The following is a 19,428-nucleotide window of genomic DNA, read 5'->3' on the forward strand; positions in this document are numbered from 1 at the left end:
GAGCCACTGGATCCATCCCTCCTTCGAGCCGAATTGGTTGCATTGGGGAGCCAGGAGTATGTATCCACATGGCATCGTTTTCCCAATCATGAAGTGCCTTAGTATGCCGCAACCATGGTCTATCAATCTGCAAAGGAAATCCTCCCTCCACCTGAGGAAGACCGACCACCACAAAATCCAAGCTAAATGTGAAGTCTTGTACCCTCAGAGGCACCTTCTCCACTATGCCCACAGGGTAGACTGTCCTTTGGTTTGCCATTGTAACAGTGAATGGAGCAGGGCGGATAGGTTGCAAACCTAAGGTCGACATAGTAAATTCTGGCATTAGATTGATCCCAGATCCACCATCCACTATGACGCCTGAGAATCGATGCCCAAGAATAGATACAGTGAGACTAGGACTTTTGTAGTCGGTGAGGGGAGGAGCTGGATATGAAATCATGTAGGACTCCAGGGCTGCACAGGTAGGTGCCCGCCACTAGGCCCTGTACCAGGGTACAGAGACTGAATTATTGAGAGGGTGTCGCTTCTGAGGGTTGCATCTAGCCGGAGCATCTCATAAAGGGACACTTGTTGAAAGGTGTTCTTCAAAATTGCTTCCACTGTGGGCTTAGCTCTTACAATCTGGGCCTCCTCGGAAACCTTGACCTGTTGCAAGTCAGCCACTGCTGCCAGGAAGGCTCCATCAATGTCCGAAAGCATAGAGATTGGCCTATTCTTTTGGCCACTTAATGGTTCGACAGTTTGATCTGGGGACAGATGTGATGGACGAGATGGTCCTGTTGGCAAGCTTAAACCAAGGGCTGCTCTTTGTGCCCGAGTGAGCACGCGAGCGGGCTCTGCCACTTGTTGTGGCCGAGCTGTATGTGTAGCAGGTGCTGGCTGAGGGGTGGTGTTCACTGTGATTACATTGATCTTCGGGAATGTGAACTCTTGTTAGTTTTGATTCGGGCCTGAAGATGGGGATGCCCTTTGCTTGGGACAATTCTTACTGTAGTGGTCCTTAGACTCTGGACAATGTCTGCAAGGAATAGACTCCGGACAATGGCTGCAAGGAGTAGATTCCGGACAATGTCTGCAAGGAGGAGACCCTTCAGGTGAAGGACACTTACTTTGGTTATGGCCATATTCACCGCATCTGTAGCATGAGATTGGCCGATTAGACGGATGAAACGGGGGACGAGGTGGTCGCTGCTCTTGTTGCTGCATGGAGCTGGAGGCTGAGGTGTAGAAGCTTTGGGGAACTGAGGGAGTACTAGCATGATAAAAGCTGGGGGATGCAAAGTTGTTGTGCATACCTTGCTGCATAGGAGGTGTTGTCAGCAGAGGTGGCAACGGGTTTTGATGGCCATAGGGTGAGACCATGTTGGATGCAGGTGCTAGCCCTTGTTGGAGAGAAGGACCTAGACTTTGTTTTATGTGCCGCAATCCTTTGATATGGTAACAATCCTTGTCTTCGTGCCCAGATTTTTCGCAGAAGTGGCAATAAGCCCGAAGGAGACAGTCCTGTGGAGGATGTCCTGGAGAGCGTCAAGAGCTGCACCATACCATAGCTTTAGTCTCCTGCTGAGACCGAAGCTAGCTCTCTCTTGATTTGATCCAAAGCCTCAAGATGCGATGGTTTCTCTTGTCTAAGAGAGATCGATTTCTCTTCTTGGAGAGCGCGTTGTAGTTTTAGGGCATCAAGTTCTCTGCACAAAGAAGTCAATGGATCATGAGTACTATTTTTCGAGAACACAGAGGGAGTCTCTATGTGAGGGGAGTTGTTGAACAACTTCCTAGCCCCCTCTATCCTAGTAGCAGCTGCGATGAATTCCTCCGGAGTGGCGTCGGGTGGGAGGCTCTCTCGGAGTTTTTGCTGAGAGGTTTTGGGGAGCGCCTTTTCCACCCACTTCTTAACCATGAATTCACCGGGTTGCTAGGGAAGCTTTGCAACCAGAGACTTGGTTTTAGTCATAAGCTCTGCAAAAGTCTCCTCCGGCTGGAGCACCATGTTGGCCAACTCATCCAACACTTTCTCTTGGTAGTCACCTGGCCTGAAAGCTCCACAGAACTGTTGTCTTAAGGCTGCCCAAGTTGCAAAATGGTTCTCTGCAAACTGGCTGTACCATTTGTCTGCTAAGCCGTCCAAGGTGGATGGAAAAAGTACCAAATAAGCATCTTCTCTATTAAGACCACGACCCCTACAGAGAGATACGAATCTCCTTGCATGGTTGTCAGCATCTTTTGAAGAGAGTGCTTTGAAGGTGGGGAACTTGATGTTTACCTTGTCCAACACACTAGCCAACACCTCCATGGCTCCCTGCTGAGCCTATTGCTCAATAGCCTGGTGTAGCAGAATAGGAGAGAGCTTTACTGGAGAAGGTGATCTGGAAGATATGGAACCCGATGAAGGAATGGGGGATGTCGTATGTGGAGGTATGGGTGATGAGGTTAATGGACTTCTACTAGGTACCAAAGGTCGTCTTCTTTTTTAGTACTTCAGAGGGCTCAGTAGTGCGCTTTGACGCTCGACTGTCATGCAGTGACCACCAATCTAACCAAGCTTTGGGCAAGAAGACCCTTCACTGTGGGTTGAACAACACAAGTCTAGACCAGGACAAGTGAGGATAGTGACTAGACAACCTTCAAGTGAGAATAGTGACTAGACCACCTGGTCCAGGACCAGTGACTAGACCACCTAGCTAGACCAGGATGAGGAGGACTCGACCAGGGTGAGGAGGACTGGACCAGGACTAGCAGGGACTAGACCAAGACCCGCGACGAGGACGAGGACTGGTTGGACCAGGGTGAGAGAGGACCAGACCAATAGACTATCTACACAATGCAAGCAAGTGGGCGAAGCTAGGTAACAACCAACTATCTTCATGATTTGTATCTCAACAAAGAGTGCGACTTCATTTGATGTCCCACCGTGATCGCCAAAATGAAGGCTACCCTCGCCTCTCGCCCCTCCCCTCGCCCTCCCCCTATCTCATCGCCCTCGCCCTTACCCTCTCCCCTCACCCCTCGCCCTTGCCCCTCTACTCGCCCTTGCCTCTCGCCCTCCCCCTCACCCCTCGCCCTCGCCTCTCGCCCTCTCCCTATCTCCTCGCCCTTACCCTCTCCCCTCACCCTCGCCTCTCGCCCTCCCCTATCTCCTCGCCCTCCTCGCCCTCTTCCCATCGCCGTCGCCCTCCCCCTCCGGGCCTGGCCATCTCGCCTCGGCTTTCCTCGCTGCCCTCGCCCGTGGCTTCCACCGCCTAAAGCAAGCCAAATAATACGCTAAAGCATACTTAAAATGCTTTAATTTTCCCTGCGAAAAGCACTGCCCAACGAAAAGCAAAAAGAAAAATAAGATAACGTCTATAAATTCAACCGCTAGTTCTTCCTTCAGTCAGTTTTCATCGCCAACATCTCTGGCCATTGCCAACCATTCCTTATCCATCTCCAGGCGTTCCTCTCTCTCTCTCTATATCTCTCCGTGCTCCTTGACAGCGGCAGCTTGATCTCGACCTTGCTCTTGCTATAGTGAGGACTTAAGAATACAGGTTTTTAAGAATTCATTAGTTGCAGATTCTCGGGTATATTGTATCAAGATGGTTCGTACTAGGAATCGAGAGCAGCACCTATAGTCCGAAGAAGAGTCTTCCGCCTCCTCTGGAGATAGCTCTGACAATAAATCAGACTATACTCCTAGTTCAGAGCAACTTTCAGGAGAATCTTCTGAGGAAGATTCACCCCAATCAGTCACTGCTGGCAAGGTTACCACTCTCCAGGTGCCTCGTCCTTCTGGTGCCATCTCGAAGGTACCCTTACTAATGATCTATCATTTACAGGCGCCAAACCTGGCACTGAAAGATGTGTTCTCTCAGCAGCAAATGATACACCTGGGTCTCCAAAATTTGGCTTAGGCCAATTTGTCATGCACAATCTCCAGTGCCAAAAAAGTGCCCTCTTGCTTACTTTTCCAAAGCTAAATGGAATTACACTTATAGTGGAGGATATTGGACAATCTATGGGAATATTGGATGTGCTGGCACCTTTGCCCGCCACCAAAACCTTCTCGAATCTCTCCCCAGAAGACACTGCAAATGTGTGAGAGGAACTATTGTTGCACTCACATGTAGACTAACACAGGAGTCAGCAGCTGTATTCAATTTCCGAGCAGCTGTATTCAATTAGTGGGTGGTCCTTAGTGCAATGTGCGTGACAATCTCACTCAAACAGACTGAACAGAAAGGAAACAATAGACATCAACTGAGCTCACAAAGACACAACAGCAGACCGGAACATATGACTCGACTATCTCAAAGAACTAATACAGACTCTGGACTCACAGGTACAATGGGGGTGTCGAGGATCAGATGTGCCGGGATGGTGAAGACGTGCTCTGTGTATAGACTCACTCTAGACGACTACGTCCAGATAATCCCGACCAAAACGCTACTACTCATATATACAACCATAAAGAGCCATTAACGGCTCATAAATGACAGCACCTAAGTCTATTCCCACTGGGTGGCGGTGGTGACCTGGCCACGATGTCCACTAAACCATTGTATCCTTGCCACGTGTCGCTACCCAGCGAGTCCGTCTAGTGTGAACCGACCAGACCAAAGACCAACTGTAAAGTCCAAACTGTACTAACTGTCCTGTGAAAGTGACACTGTAGCCCGCTACGCCTGCAGATCTCGGCCAAGGGGTCTAAACCCTAAGTAGCAGCAGCAAAAGAAGTTTTACCAACTTGCAAATCTTGCCAAGTGGCCCATTTCTAAAGAGGAGTTCCCAGGTGACCTAAAGCATAAAATAAAGGAAAAATTGCTGATGACATGGTAGACGTGCGGACGGCCGCGTTTTACGCTGTTGATGTGCAGGTTGTACGGTCTTCCGCGAATTGCGCTAGCAGGTGCTGACGTGGCAGATATCAAATTAGGTTGGGCTGATTTTTGGAGGCCTGATGCTTTTAGAACTTGAAGCTTTTCATGTAACTGCTTTTCATAGGCCTATGTACCATGAGCTCAATCTCTGGCACGCTTCCGGGTGGAGGTGCAGAACGTGGAGTACCGACTTGTACTGAGTTGAAGCAATAAAAATAAATAAAGGGGCACCAAGGTTTGGGGCAGTGCTCTCTTGGGGTGGAACTCTGCATCTCTATGTCTCGTGTGTCGTGCATCTCTTTCAGTTCAGTGTTATTTGAAGTGCTTAAAGTTGTTCAGTCTGTTCTTTTCTTTTTGCATGTGGTGCTCGTCCCCGTGGCAGTGGTATAAGAGCTTTAGGCTTGTGTCTTTTCTGAAACTACACCGGTCCTACCAAAGAGCAGATAGAGGAGGATGTCGCTTCCAAGTTTCATAGATAAATTTATCAAAGAATCTTTGTGTCCCGATCCCGGACTTATTAGCCACCCTTCTGTCCCGACCCCTGACTTATTAGCCACTCTTCGTGTCTCGACCCCGAGTTTATTAGCCACTCTTTGTGACTCTTCGTGTCCCGACCCCTAACTTATTAGCCACTCCTGCATGTACTTCATTGCGCATCAGGTACGCTCGCCTCTTCGTCGCTCTGTCTTACAAGGCATAAGCCATAAAAATCACTTGCAAGAGAATGATTAAAGATTTTTTTTTTCAAGCCAATGTTCTTTGTGAGAGGCAATGCCATGCAGTGGTGGCAGTCTATTGCTACCAAGCCGCACACTTCACGAACATGGCAAGCTTTCAAGAAAATTTTTGCCCGAAGTTACATGCCTTCTGACATCTTTCTTCAGAGTGCAACTTTTGGCAGAGTGGGGTATCCTAAAATGCTTGCCACGGAAACATTAGCAGATTACGACTTGAAATTTTTGGACATCTCTCAATACGTGCCTCTTCTCAAATTGATAACCTTGGAGGTCCGGTATGATTGATATATCTTGGGTCTACCATCACCGCCACATTAACACTATATGTCGAGACTTGTTTCAATTATTTAAGAGTTTATGGACCATGTTGCGGTTGGCTACAACCTTATGGAATAAATCTAACCCAAATTTGGTTACAGGTTTCAGGATGGAAAGCCAATCGTCTTTTCGAGCTCAACTGATGTCGAGATTTCTTTTTAAGTTTCAATTTTATTTGAGAACTTGTTTGGTGATCCTGTTTGGAATTTGTTTGAATTTTGTAGGCTGACTTGAGAATGGGTTGGGCCACCACTATTGAATCTCATCTGAAGATCCCTTCTCCTTGGGGATAAGGTATTTCAAACCCTCGCTCATGCTATCATGCATCTCCCAATGTGCAAAATGTATTGGTATGCACTACATAGGTCCTGTCCAAGCACCTCCCAGTACTCAAATTTTTTTTTGGGACTCAAGTCATCATCTCCTAGGCAACTACCCCGAGGGAGTGTCCTGAGAGACACCTGAAGCTGCTCTAGTTGGAGAGGGCTCTCAAACATTTGTTGCATCTCCTCAATGACGAGTTAAGGCATCTGTGCCCACACGTGCTCTCTGCATGCATCCTTGCGTTGTGACTGCGACTCAGCTGAGAGCAACTCACGGTAAAAGTCACTAGCTACTTCTTGTATGTCCTTAGGCTTTGTGGCAATCGACCCATTCTATCTCCTCAACTGGCGAACAATTGTATGCGCATGGCGGTGACCTACAATCTCAAAAAACTTTCCAATAAACTCTGTCGTCCACCTGGGTTCATTGAGATGCCTGATGATGGTAGGCAAACTTGTGACGTCGCTCCTCAATGGTGATCAGCTCTTGTCTAGCTTGTTGCATGTGTTTCTCCATCCAAGGACTACCTGGGTGTTGCTCCTACATCCTCTGTAAGAAGGCGATGCCTTGATGTAGCCCCTTCTCCCCCTCTCCGTCGTCCATAGCCAATCGTGTTATCAACTCCTAGAGAAATAAGCGACTAAGCTCCCCGAGGCCATTGGCCACTCCAGCGACTAAGCTCCCCGAGGCCATTGGCAGGGACATGGATTCCATTTTTGTTATATGTTGATGATATTGTATTGATCTCTGGCTCACCGGAGGGTATGCAGCGACATTTGGATGCATTACATAGCTTTGCGGAGGATAGTGGATTGTCTGTAAACCTTGGTAAAACCAAGGTTATGGTGTTTAACACCACACCGCAGTGGATGAGGAGATCATCACCTACATCCACTTATGGTCAGGAGACTGTGGAGTTCACATTTGCATACACTTATCCTGGGGTAGTCTTCACTGGGACAAGGTTTTCTTTGAAGAGACCAGCAGAGACTAGACTGACCAGATCATATGCGGCCTTGGGAGGATTGGAGAGGATGTGTTTGCAAGTTCAGCTCCAAGAACCCCGAACAAAGCAAAGACTAGACCGACCAGAGCGTGTGCGGCCTTGGGAGGATTGGAGAGGATGTGCTAGCAAGTTCAGTTCCAGAAACCTCGAACAAAGCTTTGGCTCTTTGATACCTCGGTAGCTTCGGCTGTGCTCTATGGGGTTGAAGTTTGGGGACCCTCTGTGAGTCAAGATGGGTGGAGAGGTATGGAGAGGCCCTTTTATATCACCCTCTTTTACTAGGCACCCATTGTATCTATGGCATACTAACAGGGAATGTCCATTTTTTAGTTTGCCATACACATTGTGCGTTCCAATTTCTGTTCTGGTCCTCATTCCATGTGACTATATAGTCATAGGGAATGGCAATCAATGCTGTCTCCCGTTCCCATTTCCCGTTCCTTGTTACTATGATCAATGTTCATGCATACCCCACATAGTCCCAGCTAGTAGCACTTCTAGGCTCATTTATGTATGTCTTTTTTGTACCTAGACATGGTATCAGATTCACCAGTTAGTAACGGATTGGTCTCATAGATCATTTTGGCCTTTTGAAGACGTTAATATATCACTTCATTTCTCTCTTATCCTTCTGCACTCACACATTCGCAATACGTGTAGCCCAAGAGAGAAAATTTCTTTGAGAGATCTCTATCTATCAATTCATGTGCTTTAGTAAATAAAGCATACAACTCAACCGAATCATTATCAAGTGTGACATCTTTTGCTCAAATCCCTCAAGTAAACACCTCACAATAGATTTGTTTGTACTGGCCCGTGCATAATGCTGCGTGTCTTTTAGATGCAAGGAAGCATTGGTGATGGCATTTGGAGAGAGGCCCTCACTTTGGATTCCATGAAAAAATCTAGATCTTTGTCGCTCTACCCATGTTGATTGACATGCCCTGTAAGAGTGCATCACGAATAACACAAACAGGGAAGCTTATTAATGAGGTGTTCTGAAAAGTGCACAATAATTGGCATACATACTGACCAGTGTGCTCTGTATGTAGTTTCCCTTCTCAAGCAACAAACTAGATTGATTATAATTATATATCCTTCTTCTTAGCCCAAGCGTTTACAGAGGTCATTTAAGTAGGTCTGCTCACTATTAGGTTTCGAGCGTCATCTGTCTGTCCATATTTGAGTTTTCTGGTTGATATTGCTTTCTTTGTAAATTTGCTAAGAGAACTTGAAGATTTTCTGTGAGCTCAAAACAATTGATGCTTACAACTGCAAGAATGAAAAAAACATGTGCATGTGTAGATATTTGTAGATATAAGTACAAAGTATCATTGTCATCTGATGTAATAAAGATTGTTAAAGTTATGGCTTTGAAGCTGTTGAATTATAGGAAAGAGAACCTTGAAGCTTCATTTCGATTGTCGCTGACATCATGCATTGTCAATCTTGAGAGGGTTTTGTGTCTTTGCAGGTATCTTTGTATTTTGTCAATAGCAGGACCATGGCACCTCATCACATCTTTACTTAGGAGTATTTAGAATTAGGGCAAACCGCATATTGTCGGGTTGTTGAATGATCCTAGCGTTGGTGTTGATGTTTACATATTATGAACACTTACAATGCCAACGTTTCTTAATCATCTTCTGAAGCATGAGAGTGAGTGCACAAGCCTGGACAAGCAAATTATTATCTTTTCTTGTTTGCTCGAGGTTTCAATGCAAGACACACATTGTGTGAAATTTGCGTCTCTTTTTTGGCTAAGAAAATTCTCATGTTATCACAAATCAGCAAGAAACTGTGGTTATTTTTGTGATTAGTCATCCATTTTGGGGGATAATAATCATCTGTTTTAGTCAACAATCTGATTCTTCTTACTGGACAATCTCATTCTTTAGGTTGATGTTGAATTAAGTGCCTTTATGATGATCAATATTCCATTTTTTGGGGGAATGCAACACAAAGAGGATGTTTATGCAACCACCACAAAATGATGTGCAATATTCCAGGTTTTTGGGGGATGATAATTATTCTTCTTTCTAGACTATCTCATTCTTTAGGTTGATGTTGCATTAAGTGCATGTATGGTGATCAATATTCCATTTTCGGGGGGAATGCAACACAAATAGGATGTTTATGCTAGGCAATACAACCGCCACAAAAGGAGATTTTTCTTGTCACAACTTACATTCATAGAAACTTACATTTGTAGAAAGGTATAATTCAAAACAACTAAAATAAGTTACTTAGCATAACTCCATTTCCTTTGACAATCGTAAATCCATGCACCATATTACTTTTACACATTCACCCTTGCATCTCCCAGTGTTGAAACAACTCAACCTTTTCAAAGCAACATGATGGATAAATCATTAGCTTGAGAGTCCAAACCAAGTATTTGCAAGAACAAATAATAAAAGTGCTTATAAAGCACATTGTAAACTCTGCACTTTCTAAATGTTTGTACGCACATCTAATAACATGTAACAATGTGGTAGAGTAAGTCACACCTTTGGCACTAGATCCCTCACTATTGAGATAGAAAAGATGTGTTTCATTACACACTACAATCACCTCTCACTAATTGTGCTGTCATGGTTTTACCTAAGTTGACCTTACTTTCAAAGTCTTTTGTTAGTTTTGGTCTCCACGTCACTATCTTGCTAGCTATGTATTTTGGACATAAAGCACTTTGCACTCTTTTTGGTGAGATGATGGTTCATTAAGTACACCTAAGAACATGTAACAATGTGGTAGAGAAAGTCACACCTTTGGCACTAGATCCCTCACTATTAAGATAGAAAAGATGTGTTCCATTACCTAATTGTGCAGACATGGTTTTATCTAAATTGACCTTATTTTAAAAGTCTTTTGTTAGTTTTGACCTCCACGTCACTATCTTGCCAACTATGTATTTTGGATTGAAAGCACTTTGCACTCTTTTTGGTGTATGTATACTCCATGTATTTGTGTAGTCTCCTTTCTCTGTTCTAACACAAATCCATTGGTTTGCAATCGATCTTGGTGCTGCTAGAACCCATATACTTGGTGTAGGAAATGATGACCCGACAATCATGTCATGAATCTTCCAAGTGTGCATGCCATTGGTGTTGCAGAAACATACGTACCTCTCCATAATTTGTCCAGGATGCAAAATAGATGGAGGATATTCTTGATGGCCGCAAAAGCATGGTGCTATCTCCTCTGACTTAACAATGAGGGATCGTTCATTGATATATGGCCTGCATCTATCAGCTGGACTTGCAATGATGCCAAAACATGTCATCTTTTGTCCAATTCTTGTTCTTTCCATTGTGCATATCGTTTTGGAGATGTTACTTTTAGCCATGCTTCATTGATACAAGCAACTTCAATTTGTTTGTTCTCGTCGCGAGTTCCAAGATTTCTAATTGTAACAAATTCTCGACGATGACTATCCTCCTCAAGCACAACATCTACATCAACAAAATTGGCCTTTTCTTTTCATTTCAAGGTTATTGATTGCATGACCAAGGTCCACCAATTTCCTTGCAACGCCAGCATTTAGTAATTTCTCACTCAAGTTTTAAATACTAGAATTGGTATGTTGTTCCTTAAAAGATGCATTGCACTTTACACTTCAAAGCATTGCCATTGTCGTGTTTGCACATGCAACCTCCTACAAACTAAAGTGCTCTTTGTAACTAAATGAATCATGCATACTTGCAAGTTTAGTTTTGACCAATTTGTTATAGGAACAAAGGTTTCCAACTCACCTTATGACACAAATATGGCCCCCAAATGAGGTACTCTTACATCCCACCATGTGATACATATCTCTAATGATGCAATCCCTCCTTGAATAACATCATCTGCCTTCGAAAATCTTTGTATTTCTCCTTTGCACACCTCAACAACATTTTTTGTAGACTTAGTTTTCCATTTATGGCACAAAATATTGTGCTCTTGAAATTTTGGTTTGATACGCTTTGAAGTGTGTCTACCACGCTTTTCTCCTAATGAAACATACAAGATCTTTCCTAAATAGGTGTAATGATATTTGCACCTCCAAAATAAAGAGTTCAAAGAGGTATCTAGTTAGCATTACCTTCATCTGCCTTGAATACTTTGAATTTTGGCTATTCAAATCCTTGGTCCATCATCATCTTATCCAACATTCTCTAAAACTCTGTTTGAGCATGTCTATTTTCAATTGTGGACTCACAGGTAGTAACGATTAAAAGTCATGCAAAAAATGATTGCACACGTGTACACACGGTGGGCCAATCTCTTACATGATTCACATGATCAAAATGCACCCACATGAGGGCCAAGTTTCCTCAAGACACATCCTTGGCAACCTTGAGCTCATATATCGAGCTTTCAGAAAGTAACACTAAATTCTCGCCAATGTGAAGACTGAAGACTATGATATGCCTACCCATGAAGATGTTTACTTGTAAGATGTTGATTTCAAACATGCGCAGTAAAGTATCGACATGCTATTATACAGGATACATAGTAGGTTAGAATAAAAGCTCACTAACAATAAAATAGAAATTTAAGTCCAGTTCATTTATTACTTTAAAATATTAAAAAAGAGATATAGAATGCTCGTTGAGTGATAAAATAAAGGGAGTGAGTGATATAGATATGCATAAGTTAGACGCGCTTTCCATGTGCAAGTTCCAAAGCAATCAAGAAATGTGGCATTGGATTTTCGGCATTGACTTGGTTATAAGTCCAAGTTGCCATTAAATAAGCATGGCATAAAAGTCAGAGTCAGGCAGTTAAGCCAATAAATGAGCAAGGCATTAGCCCAAAGCTTCAAGTGGTCTAAGAGTGAGTGCACAAGCCTGGACAAGCAAATTATTTTCTTGTTTCTTTGAGATTCTTAAATGCCCCTTCATGATTTTTTCTTGGTCTGTCTCTCATGTTCACTCAAAGAACAATGATGGATTGCTTGGAGTTTCAATGGTGACAAGACACTTGTTCTGTGAGATTTGTGTTTCTCTTTTGGCTAAGAAAATTCTCTTTTATAAAAAAATCAGCAAGAAAGTGTGGTTATTTTTGTGATTAGTCCTCCATTATGATTTGCAGTATTCTAGGTTTTTGATAATCATTTACTTTAGTCAATGACTTTTTTTCTAGACTAACAACTCAGTCTTTAGGTTGATGTTGCATTAACTGCCTTTATGATGTTAATTAATATTCCATTTTTTTGGGGAAATTTATCTTTTTTGCTCAACAACTATTGTTTTTGGACTAACACCTTATTATTTAGGTTGATGTTGCATCAAGAGTAGCATTTTGTTTCTTGTGCTACAAGCTAAGTCTTTTTGTGCTACAAGCTTAGCCAATTTTAGTATGTCAACTAACATTTTTTCTAAGAATTTTCTTTTGCCTTTCACAATTGACTAATCACGTTAATATTTATTGTTTAGTTTTTTTCATTTCAAAAAGCCTTAGGTATCGAAAGAATGAAGGCCTTTCAAACTAGACTATGAATCCCATGAACGATTGATTAGTAGACCAAAAGCTTTTGTAGGTTCAATTATCATATTTATGTAGATATCTTTTTGCCTAAAATTGGATATTGGAACTTTGTTTCTACGGTACTTTCAAGTTTTCTTTTGCCATCCAATTAGGAATGTTAGATGTGAATATGCTTGGTTGATAAATGCATTGTAAAATCCTTTGTATTATATTTATGTGCAACTCACAGAGTCCATCTTGAAAGGGACATTATGTTATGTCAAGGACACATTCAAGCTTTCGAATGCACAACATGAGGGTTTCCAAAATCCGAGTGAACCTTCTCTAGCAATCGTAAATCCGAGTGATATTGAAGAGAGCACCTCAAATTTGAAATAAAAAGGCCGCGTAGCTTTGTGTAGTAGGCTACAATGTCACTTTCACAAGACACACAGTTAGTACAGTCGGTCTAGTCTGGTCCACACTGGAGGGACTCTCTAGGCTGGGCAGCGACACGTAGCAGGGATACGGATGGTGGTCTACTGGACATCGTGGCCAGGTCACCACCACCACTCAGTTTGGAGATAGACTTAGACTGCTGACATTTATGAGCCGTTGGTGGCTCTTTATGGTGGGACATATGAGTAGTAGTTGTTGGGTCATCATTTCATATATGGTCCAATGTTGTCGTCTAGAGTAGAGAGTCTATACAAACAACACGTCTGCACCATCCTTGCACATCTGAGCCTCACCAACCCCATTGTACCCATGAGTTCTGGGCTGGAGCTGAGCGTGCTGCCACGCTAGAATCTGTACTGGTTCCTTTGAGATAGTCGAGTCCATATGTTCTGATCTGTTGCTGTGTCTCTGTGTTGATTTGGCTGTTATCTATTGTTTCTTGTGTTTTCGTGCTATTTGAGTGAGATGTCATGCACATTGCACTGAGGAGTACCCACTGTAGAGAGCACAACACACTATCCATGCTACAGGTCCTCTCATTTTTTGCGATCATGGTGGGATCTCAATTGAAGTCTCCCTCTCTATTGAGGTACAAATCGAGGAGCTAGCTGGTTTACCTAGCCTCGCCTACTTTGCCTTGCCCGGTGCAGCCTATTGGTTTGGTCCAGTTTCACCCTAGACAGCTTAGTCTAGCTGATCTAGTCTCTCGCTCTCCTGGTCTGGTCCTCTCTCGCCCTGGTCCAACCAAGCTCTCGTCCTGGTCTAGTCTTCCTCGTCCCTGGTCTAGCCAGGTGGTCTGGCCACTCGCCCTGGTCTAGTAGAGTCTAGACCGATGTTCAGCCAATTGAAGGTCTTCTTACCCAAAGCTTGGTTGGGTTTGTGGTTATTGCATGCCACATACAAGGCGGTCATTAGAGCGTCAAACCGCACTACTGAGTCCTCTTAAGGACTACCACAGAAGGCATCAACCCCTGGTATCTAGTAGAAGTCCACCAACCCCATCACCCATACCTCCACATACGGCATCATCCATTCCTCCATCCGGTTCTACATCTTCCAAGTCACCTTCCCCAGTAAAGCCCTCTCCGATTTTGTTACAACAAGCTATTGAGGAACAAGCTCCTGAGCAAGAGGCCATGGAGGAGTTGACTGGTGTTTTGGCCAAGGTAAACATCAAGTTTCCTACTTTCTAGGGACTCTCCTCAGAAGATGCAAATGACCATGCAAGGAGGTTTGTATCTCTCTATAGAGGTCGTGATCTTAATAGAGAATATTCTTATTTGGTGTTGTTTCCATCAACCTTGGATGGTTTAGCAGATAAGTGGTACAGTCAGTTAGTAGAGAATCACTTTGGGCAGCTTTAAGACAACAGTTCTGTGCAGCATTCAGGCCAAAGGACTTCCAGGAAAAGGTTTTGGATGAGTTGGCCAACATGCTGCTCCAGCCAAAGAAGACTTTTGCAGAATTCATGACTAAAACCAAGTCTTTGGTTGCCAAGCTTCCTCAGAAACCAGGGGAATTTATGGTCAAGAAGTGGATAAAGAAAGCTCTTAAACGTCTCAACAGAAACTACGTGAAAGTCTTCGATGTGAAGCATCTGTGGAGGAGTTTATAGAGGCCGCTACCAGGATAGAAGGAGCAAGGAGCCTATTAAAGGACCCCTTCAGGTGGAGACTGCCTCAGCACTCCCAAAAATTTCCTTTGACCCTTGCTTTCTCTACACAGGGAGTTAGAAGCACTGAAGTTACAAAGAGCACTTTAAGAGGAGAGGTCCTTCTCTCTTAGATCGAAAAATATCCACATCACGAGGCATTGGAACATATCAAGCGTGAGCTAGAAGAGCTCAAGTCTCAGCAGGAGACTAAGGCTATAGTTTGGTGTAGCTCATGCCCCTCTCCAAGGCACCCTCCACATGAATGTCCCCTTCGGGTTTACTGCCACTTCTATGAAAAGTTTGGACATGAGGACAAGGACTGCTACTACCTCAAGGGATTGCGACAAATACAGCAAAGTCTTAGTCCTACTTTTCAACAAGGGCAAGCACCTGCATCCAACATGGTTTCTCCTTGTGGCCATTCACACCACATGCCACCTTTATTGATAGCCCCTCCTATGCAAGGTATGCAAAGTACTTTTCCGTCTCAGAGCTTTTATCATACCCATGCTCCGCTCCCTCATCACCTCAAAGCTTCTATGCCTCCACCTCCAACTCCATGCGGCAGGAGCAAGGACTACCTCGCCCTTCGACTCGCCCATTGAATCGGCCCATTTTGTGCTACAGATGCGGGAAATATAGTCATTACCACAGCAAATGCCCTCTGCCCCAAGGGTCCCCTCCCTGCCGTCATTGCCCTAAAACGAAGGATCACTCCAGTAAGGATTGCCATAAACTTCATGCATCCACGGCTTCGAACCCAAGTCGAAACAAGAATAAATTTACCTTTCCCAAGCTCAATGTGATAGAAGTTAGCACCATTCCTTAGCTGCCCCCTTCTACCCATGTGGCTAGCCCTCAAAATAAGTTGCAATTGGTAGACGAGCCATCGGGTGTCCCCACTTGGGCCCAGAGAGCCACTCTCGGTCTTACCATTCCGACAAGTTCAACTCCCCCACACATTCTCATAATAGTGGATACCCTGCCTTCAACTGTTGACAAGCCATCCCCCAGTGCCAAGAAAGAATCCAAATCTTTTCTCTCCGATATTGATGAAGCTTTCTTGGAAGCAGTTTCTGATCTACAGAAGATCAAGGTACCAGAGAAACCACTGGTAGAAAAAGAAAAGCTTACAGCAAAGATCATCTTGAAAAACACCTTTCAGCAAGTGTCATTGTACGAAATGCTTCGACTTGATGCAAATTTGCAAGTGACACCCTTTCCATCATTCAATCTCTGTATCCAGGTGCAGGGTCTAGTGGCGGGCATCTACCAGTGCAGCCCTTAGAGTCTTGCATGATTTCATTTCACGCTGCTCCGCTCATTGATTACATCCTCGTCTCATCGTGTCTATTCTAGGGTGCGACTTCTCCAGTGTCATAGTGGATGGTGGGTTGGGTATCAACTTGATGCCCGAATTCATTGTGTTGGCATTGGGTCTCTAGCCTACCCGGCTCACTCCCTTTACAGTGACTTTGGCAGACCAAAGGACTATATACCCTGTGGAAATAGTAGACAAGGTCCCTCTGTAGGTACAAGACTTTACTTTAAACTTGGATTTTGTTGTGGTTCATCTTCCCTAGGTTGAGGGCGGATTTCCCATTCGCCTAGAAGGAGGCATGGATCCCGTCGCACAACATAGTTCTTTGTCCCTAGAAACTAGCCTTGAATTGGAACAGCCTACTCCACCTGACGGGTCAGATGAGGATCTATTGGAGTGGTTGGACACTACCAAATCTATGGAGTCTCTGTTCACTCTTTGCTTGGAGGTACACCCTCTTCCAATGTTTCCAGAGTAGCTAGACCTAATAGGCCACCTAAGGCAGCACAAAGGTTGAAGGTCACAGAAGCTACTCCCCGTGCACCCTTGGTGGTAGCTTTTGGATTTGGTGAGCCTATGAAGAATCATAGAAGCGGAAAGAAATATCCTCTACAGAAGTTCACCCCCCTTCAACATCAGCCCCATCGGTGTCTGCTTCTCCAACCAGAACAAAGCTCTCCTCTGTGTCTAGTGAACTCCCTTTACAAAGCTTCCTCAAGACTGGATACAACAAAAACAATGTTGATTTCAACCTTGATGAATTCCTTGATTATGATATCTCTCTACTTGAGTGCCATCTCCACTCACTACCCCCTCCATCCCTCCTCGCCCTTACCCACCCCCTACTCTACCCTACACCCCTTCCCTCGCCCCTACCCTCCCCCTCACACTCACTCGCCCTACCCTCCCCACCTCGCCCCCTACCTACCCCTCGTCCACTACCACCCTCGCCCCCTACCCACCTGGCCTCAACCACCCACCTCTTGCCCCCCGCACATTCACCTTCGTCCCCCTACCTACTCCACACCCCCTACCCACCCCTCATCCCCTGCCCCTGCCCAGGCCTCACCACCCCTCCCAGCGTCAGCCCCAGCTTGCTCTCCGCCCACCCCGCTGATCCTCCCCTTAGCAGGATTCATAATCATACACGGTACCCTCCTCTTCCTCAATCAACTCCCCTGCACTTCAGAGACTTTTGAATTTGGTTGCTCCTCTCTCAAGCGTGTGGAATTACCAACTTGGAAGTTGTAACCCTCCCATTGCAGCCCTCTTATAGGCGCCTTATTCCTCTGTTCCATCATTAATATAACTCTACTGCCTTAACAACATAGGTGTATCATGGATACATTCTCTACTTTTGTCCCTCCCTCACTCCCCCCCCCCCCCCCCTCTCTCTCTCCCTCTCTCTCTCTCTCTCTCACACACACACACACACACACTCTTTTTTGTGTAAATCCTTTCTCTTCTTTCTCTCTCTCTCTCAAGGATACAGAGACCTCTTATGATTTAACCATCAAGCGGCCCTCTGGATTTGTTTCCTTGTTCATAGGAGATGGCCAGTGAAACAAATGGGGAGAGCAAATTTTTTGTAATCCTATCACTGCAGACGAGCAATCTGAAGAGCCTTTTGGCTATTTCCTTGTGGCTTTCAAGCATTCACCTGGTTGCCATCCTGTTGCTGTTAATGATTTTTGTTCTGCCATCACGATGGAGCTCAACCTTATTTGCAGTGTTACTCAGGCTTATGGTCATCCCTCTTTTCGAGAAGAGTACTATTGCAAAAAGCGTTGCAAGGTTCATCTGCAAGCATGGACCAGGTCATTTTCCTCTCACTATGGTTATGGAGGATAAAGATGCGTTGCATCCAAACTGAGCATATCTCTTTGCTGTGGAGACTCATTCTGTTTTGCCAATTGGGATTCTTGGACTATGCAATCATATTGGGTTCCTGCCTATTCAAAGTATGGCATTTGCAAGCAGTGCAGTGTTTTTAACTCCACTTTTGAGGCATGTGTGGTCATGTTTAGGCCTAGCACCTGCTTCAAGAAAAATCGTAGTAGATACATTAAGTAGGAACTACAATTGTATCCTCATCCCTGGAGGGGCCAAAGAGATGTATTACATGGAACATGATCGCGAGGTTGTATATTTGAAACAAAGGCTCGACATGTGGAGGAACAATCTCCCCATGCCGCAATATCTTATGCCAGTCACACTCTTTCAGAGGCAATAGCTTGGATTTACAAAAGTTAACTTTGAGACCTGTTGCCAATCCAAACAAGTGAAAAGTATGCATAATTTGTTGTACATCGTCATAGTGATTGTGAGGCATAAACAAAGAGTCATCCGCATAGGCCTGACTAGCAAACTACCGTCTAGAAGGTAAAGTCAGGCCATGTAGCCTACCAATGTAATTCAAGGAATCCAAATAAATAAACAAGGGGTGAGTAGCAAGCGCATAGAGAAAAGCACTTAGAGGGTAGCCCTGCCTTACTGACTTCCCAAAGGCCAAGATTCTGTGAGAGATCCATCCAACAAGCCTGCAGAAGTGTTGTGTGCATACAAGAAAAGCACGACACAGGATATCCTAGGCCCAAATCTCAAGTGTTACATGGTATCCGCAATATAATCCCAATTCCTTTTCAATGTCAACCTGCATGACCAAGATATCCTGTCGAGTATATTTTGCATACTCCATACCAATGATGACTTTCGCGAGGTTATCAGTAATTTGACGTCCTGGAATGAAGCCATATTGAGATTGATGCAAGCCTTCATGCAGAAAGCACTTGATTCGGCTAGCAAGCATTTTTTCCATTAATTTATATACCACAGGCATGAGTGTAATAGGCTGACAATGAGAGAATTATTCACACAAGGCATGCTTAGGTATCAGCTTGAGCAAACCTTCTTTCCAAGAGGAGGGCAATTCCTGTTGTTCCTAAGTTGTATTCATCATGAACAACAAAGGAAAGTTCAAATAATCCCAGAAAGACAAGAAAAATTCCACAGAGAGACCATCCCAACCAGGAGCTCTCCATCAACCCAAATCAAGCAAGCTGGCATACAACTTCGACTTAGTGAAAATAGCTTCCAAGTCTTGAGCCTGCCGCATTGAAAGAATAGGAGTAACATGCAATAGAACATGTGACGCGCTTTGTGAGCTTCTCCTGTGGGAGAAGAAGGGGACTCAAAAATCTTGCCATAATGAGAGTGTAGGGCTAGTGCTAGCTCTCATAAAGTGGAGGTCCACTCCCCAAACGGTAATTTAACTCTCTGTATAGCTCGAGACTTCC

The 19,428-nt window shown here is 44.4% G+C and overlaps 1 protein-coding gene and 1 pseudogene across 2 annotated transcripts in view; both read left to right on the forward strand.

Annotated features, from left to right (window-relative positions):
- LOC147456809 (uncharacterized) overlaps nucleotides 1-9,099 on the forward strand; it is a 101,471-nt gene extending 92,372 nt beyond the window's left edge. The window contains exons 3-4 of one of the 2 annotated variants that reach the window (XR_015188265.1): nucleotides 6,139-6,208; nucleotides 8,719-9,099. The gene's annotated coding sequence lies outside the window, so the exon portion shown is untranslated. The remainder of the gene's footprint in view (nucleotides 1-6,138; nucleotides 6,209-8,718) is intronic. The other variant, XM_086513461.1, reaches the window with a different exon arrangement.
- Nucleotides 9,100-17,684: 8,585 nt separating this feature from the next.
- Nucleotides 17,685-18,365, forward strand: LOC147456811 (diacylglycerol O-acyltransferase 2D pseudogene; annotated as a pseudogene).
- Nucleotides 18,366-19,428: the final 1,063 nt, after the last annotated feature.

Source organism: Adiantum capillus-veneris, chromosome 5 (genome assembly GCF_014529385.1).
Source record: "Adiantum capillus-veneris isolate H3 chromosome 5, ASM1452938v2, whole genome shotgun sequence".
In the NCBI taxonomy this organism is placed as follows: Eukaryota; Viridiplantae; Streptophyta; class Polypodiopsida; order Polypodiales; family Pteridaceae; genus Adiantum; species Adiantum capillus-veneris.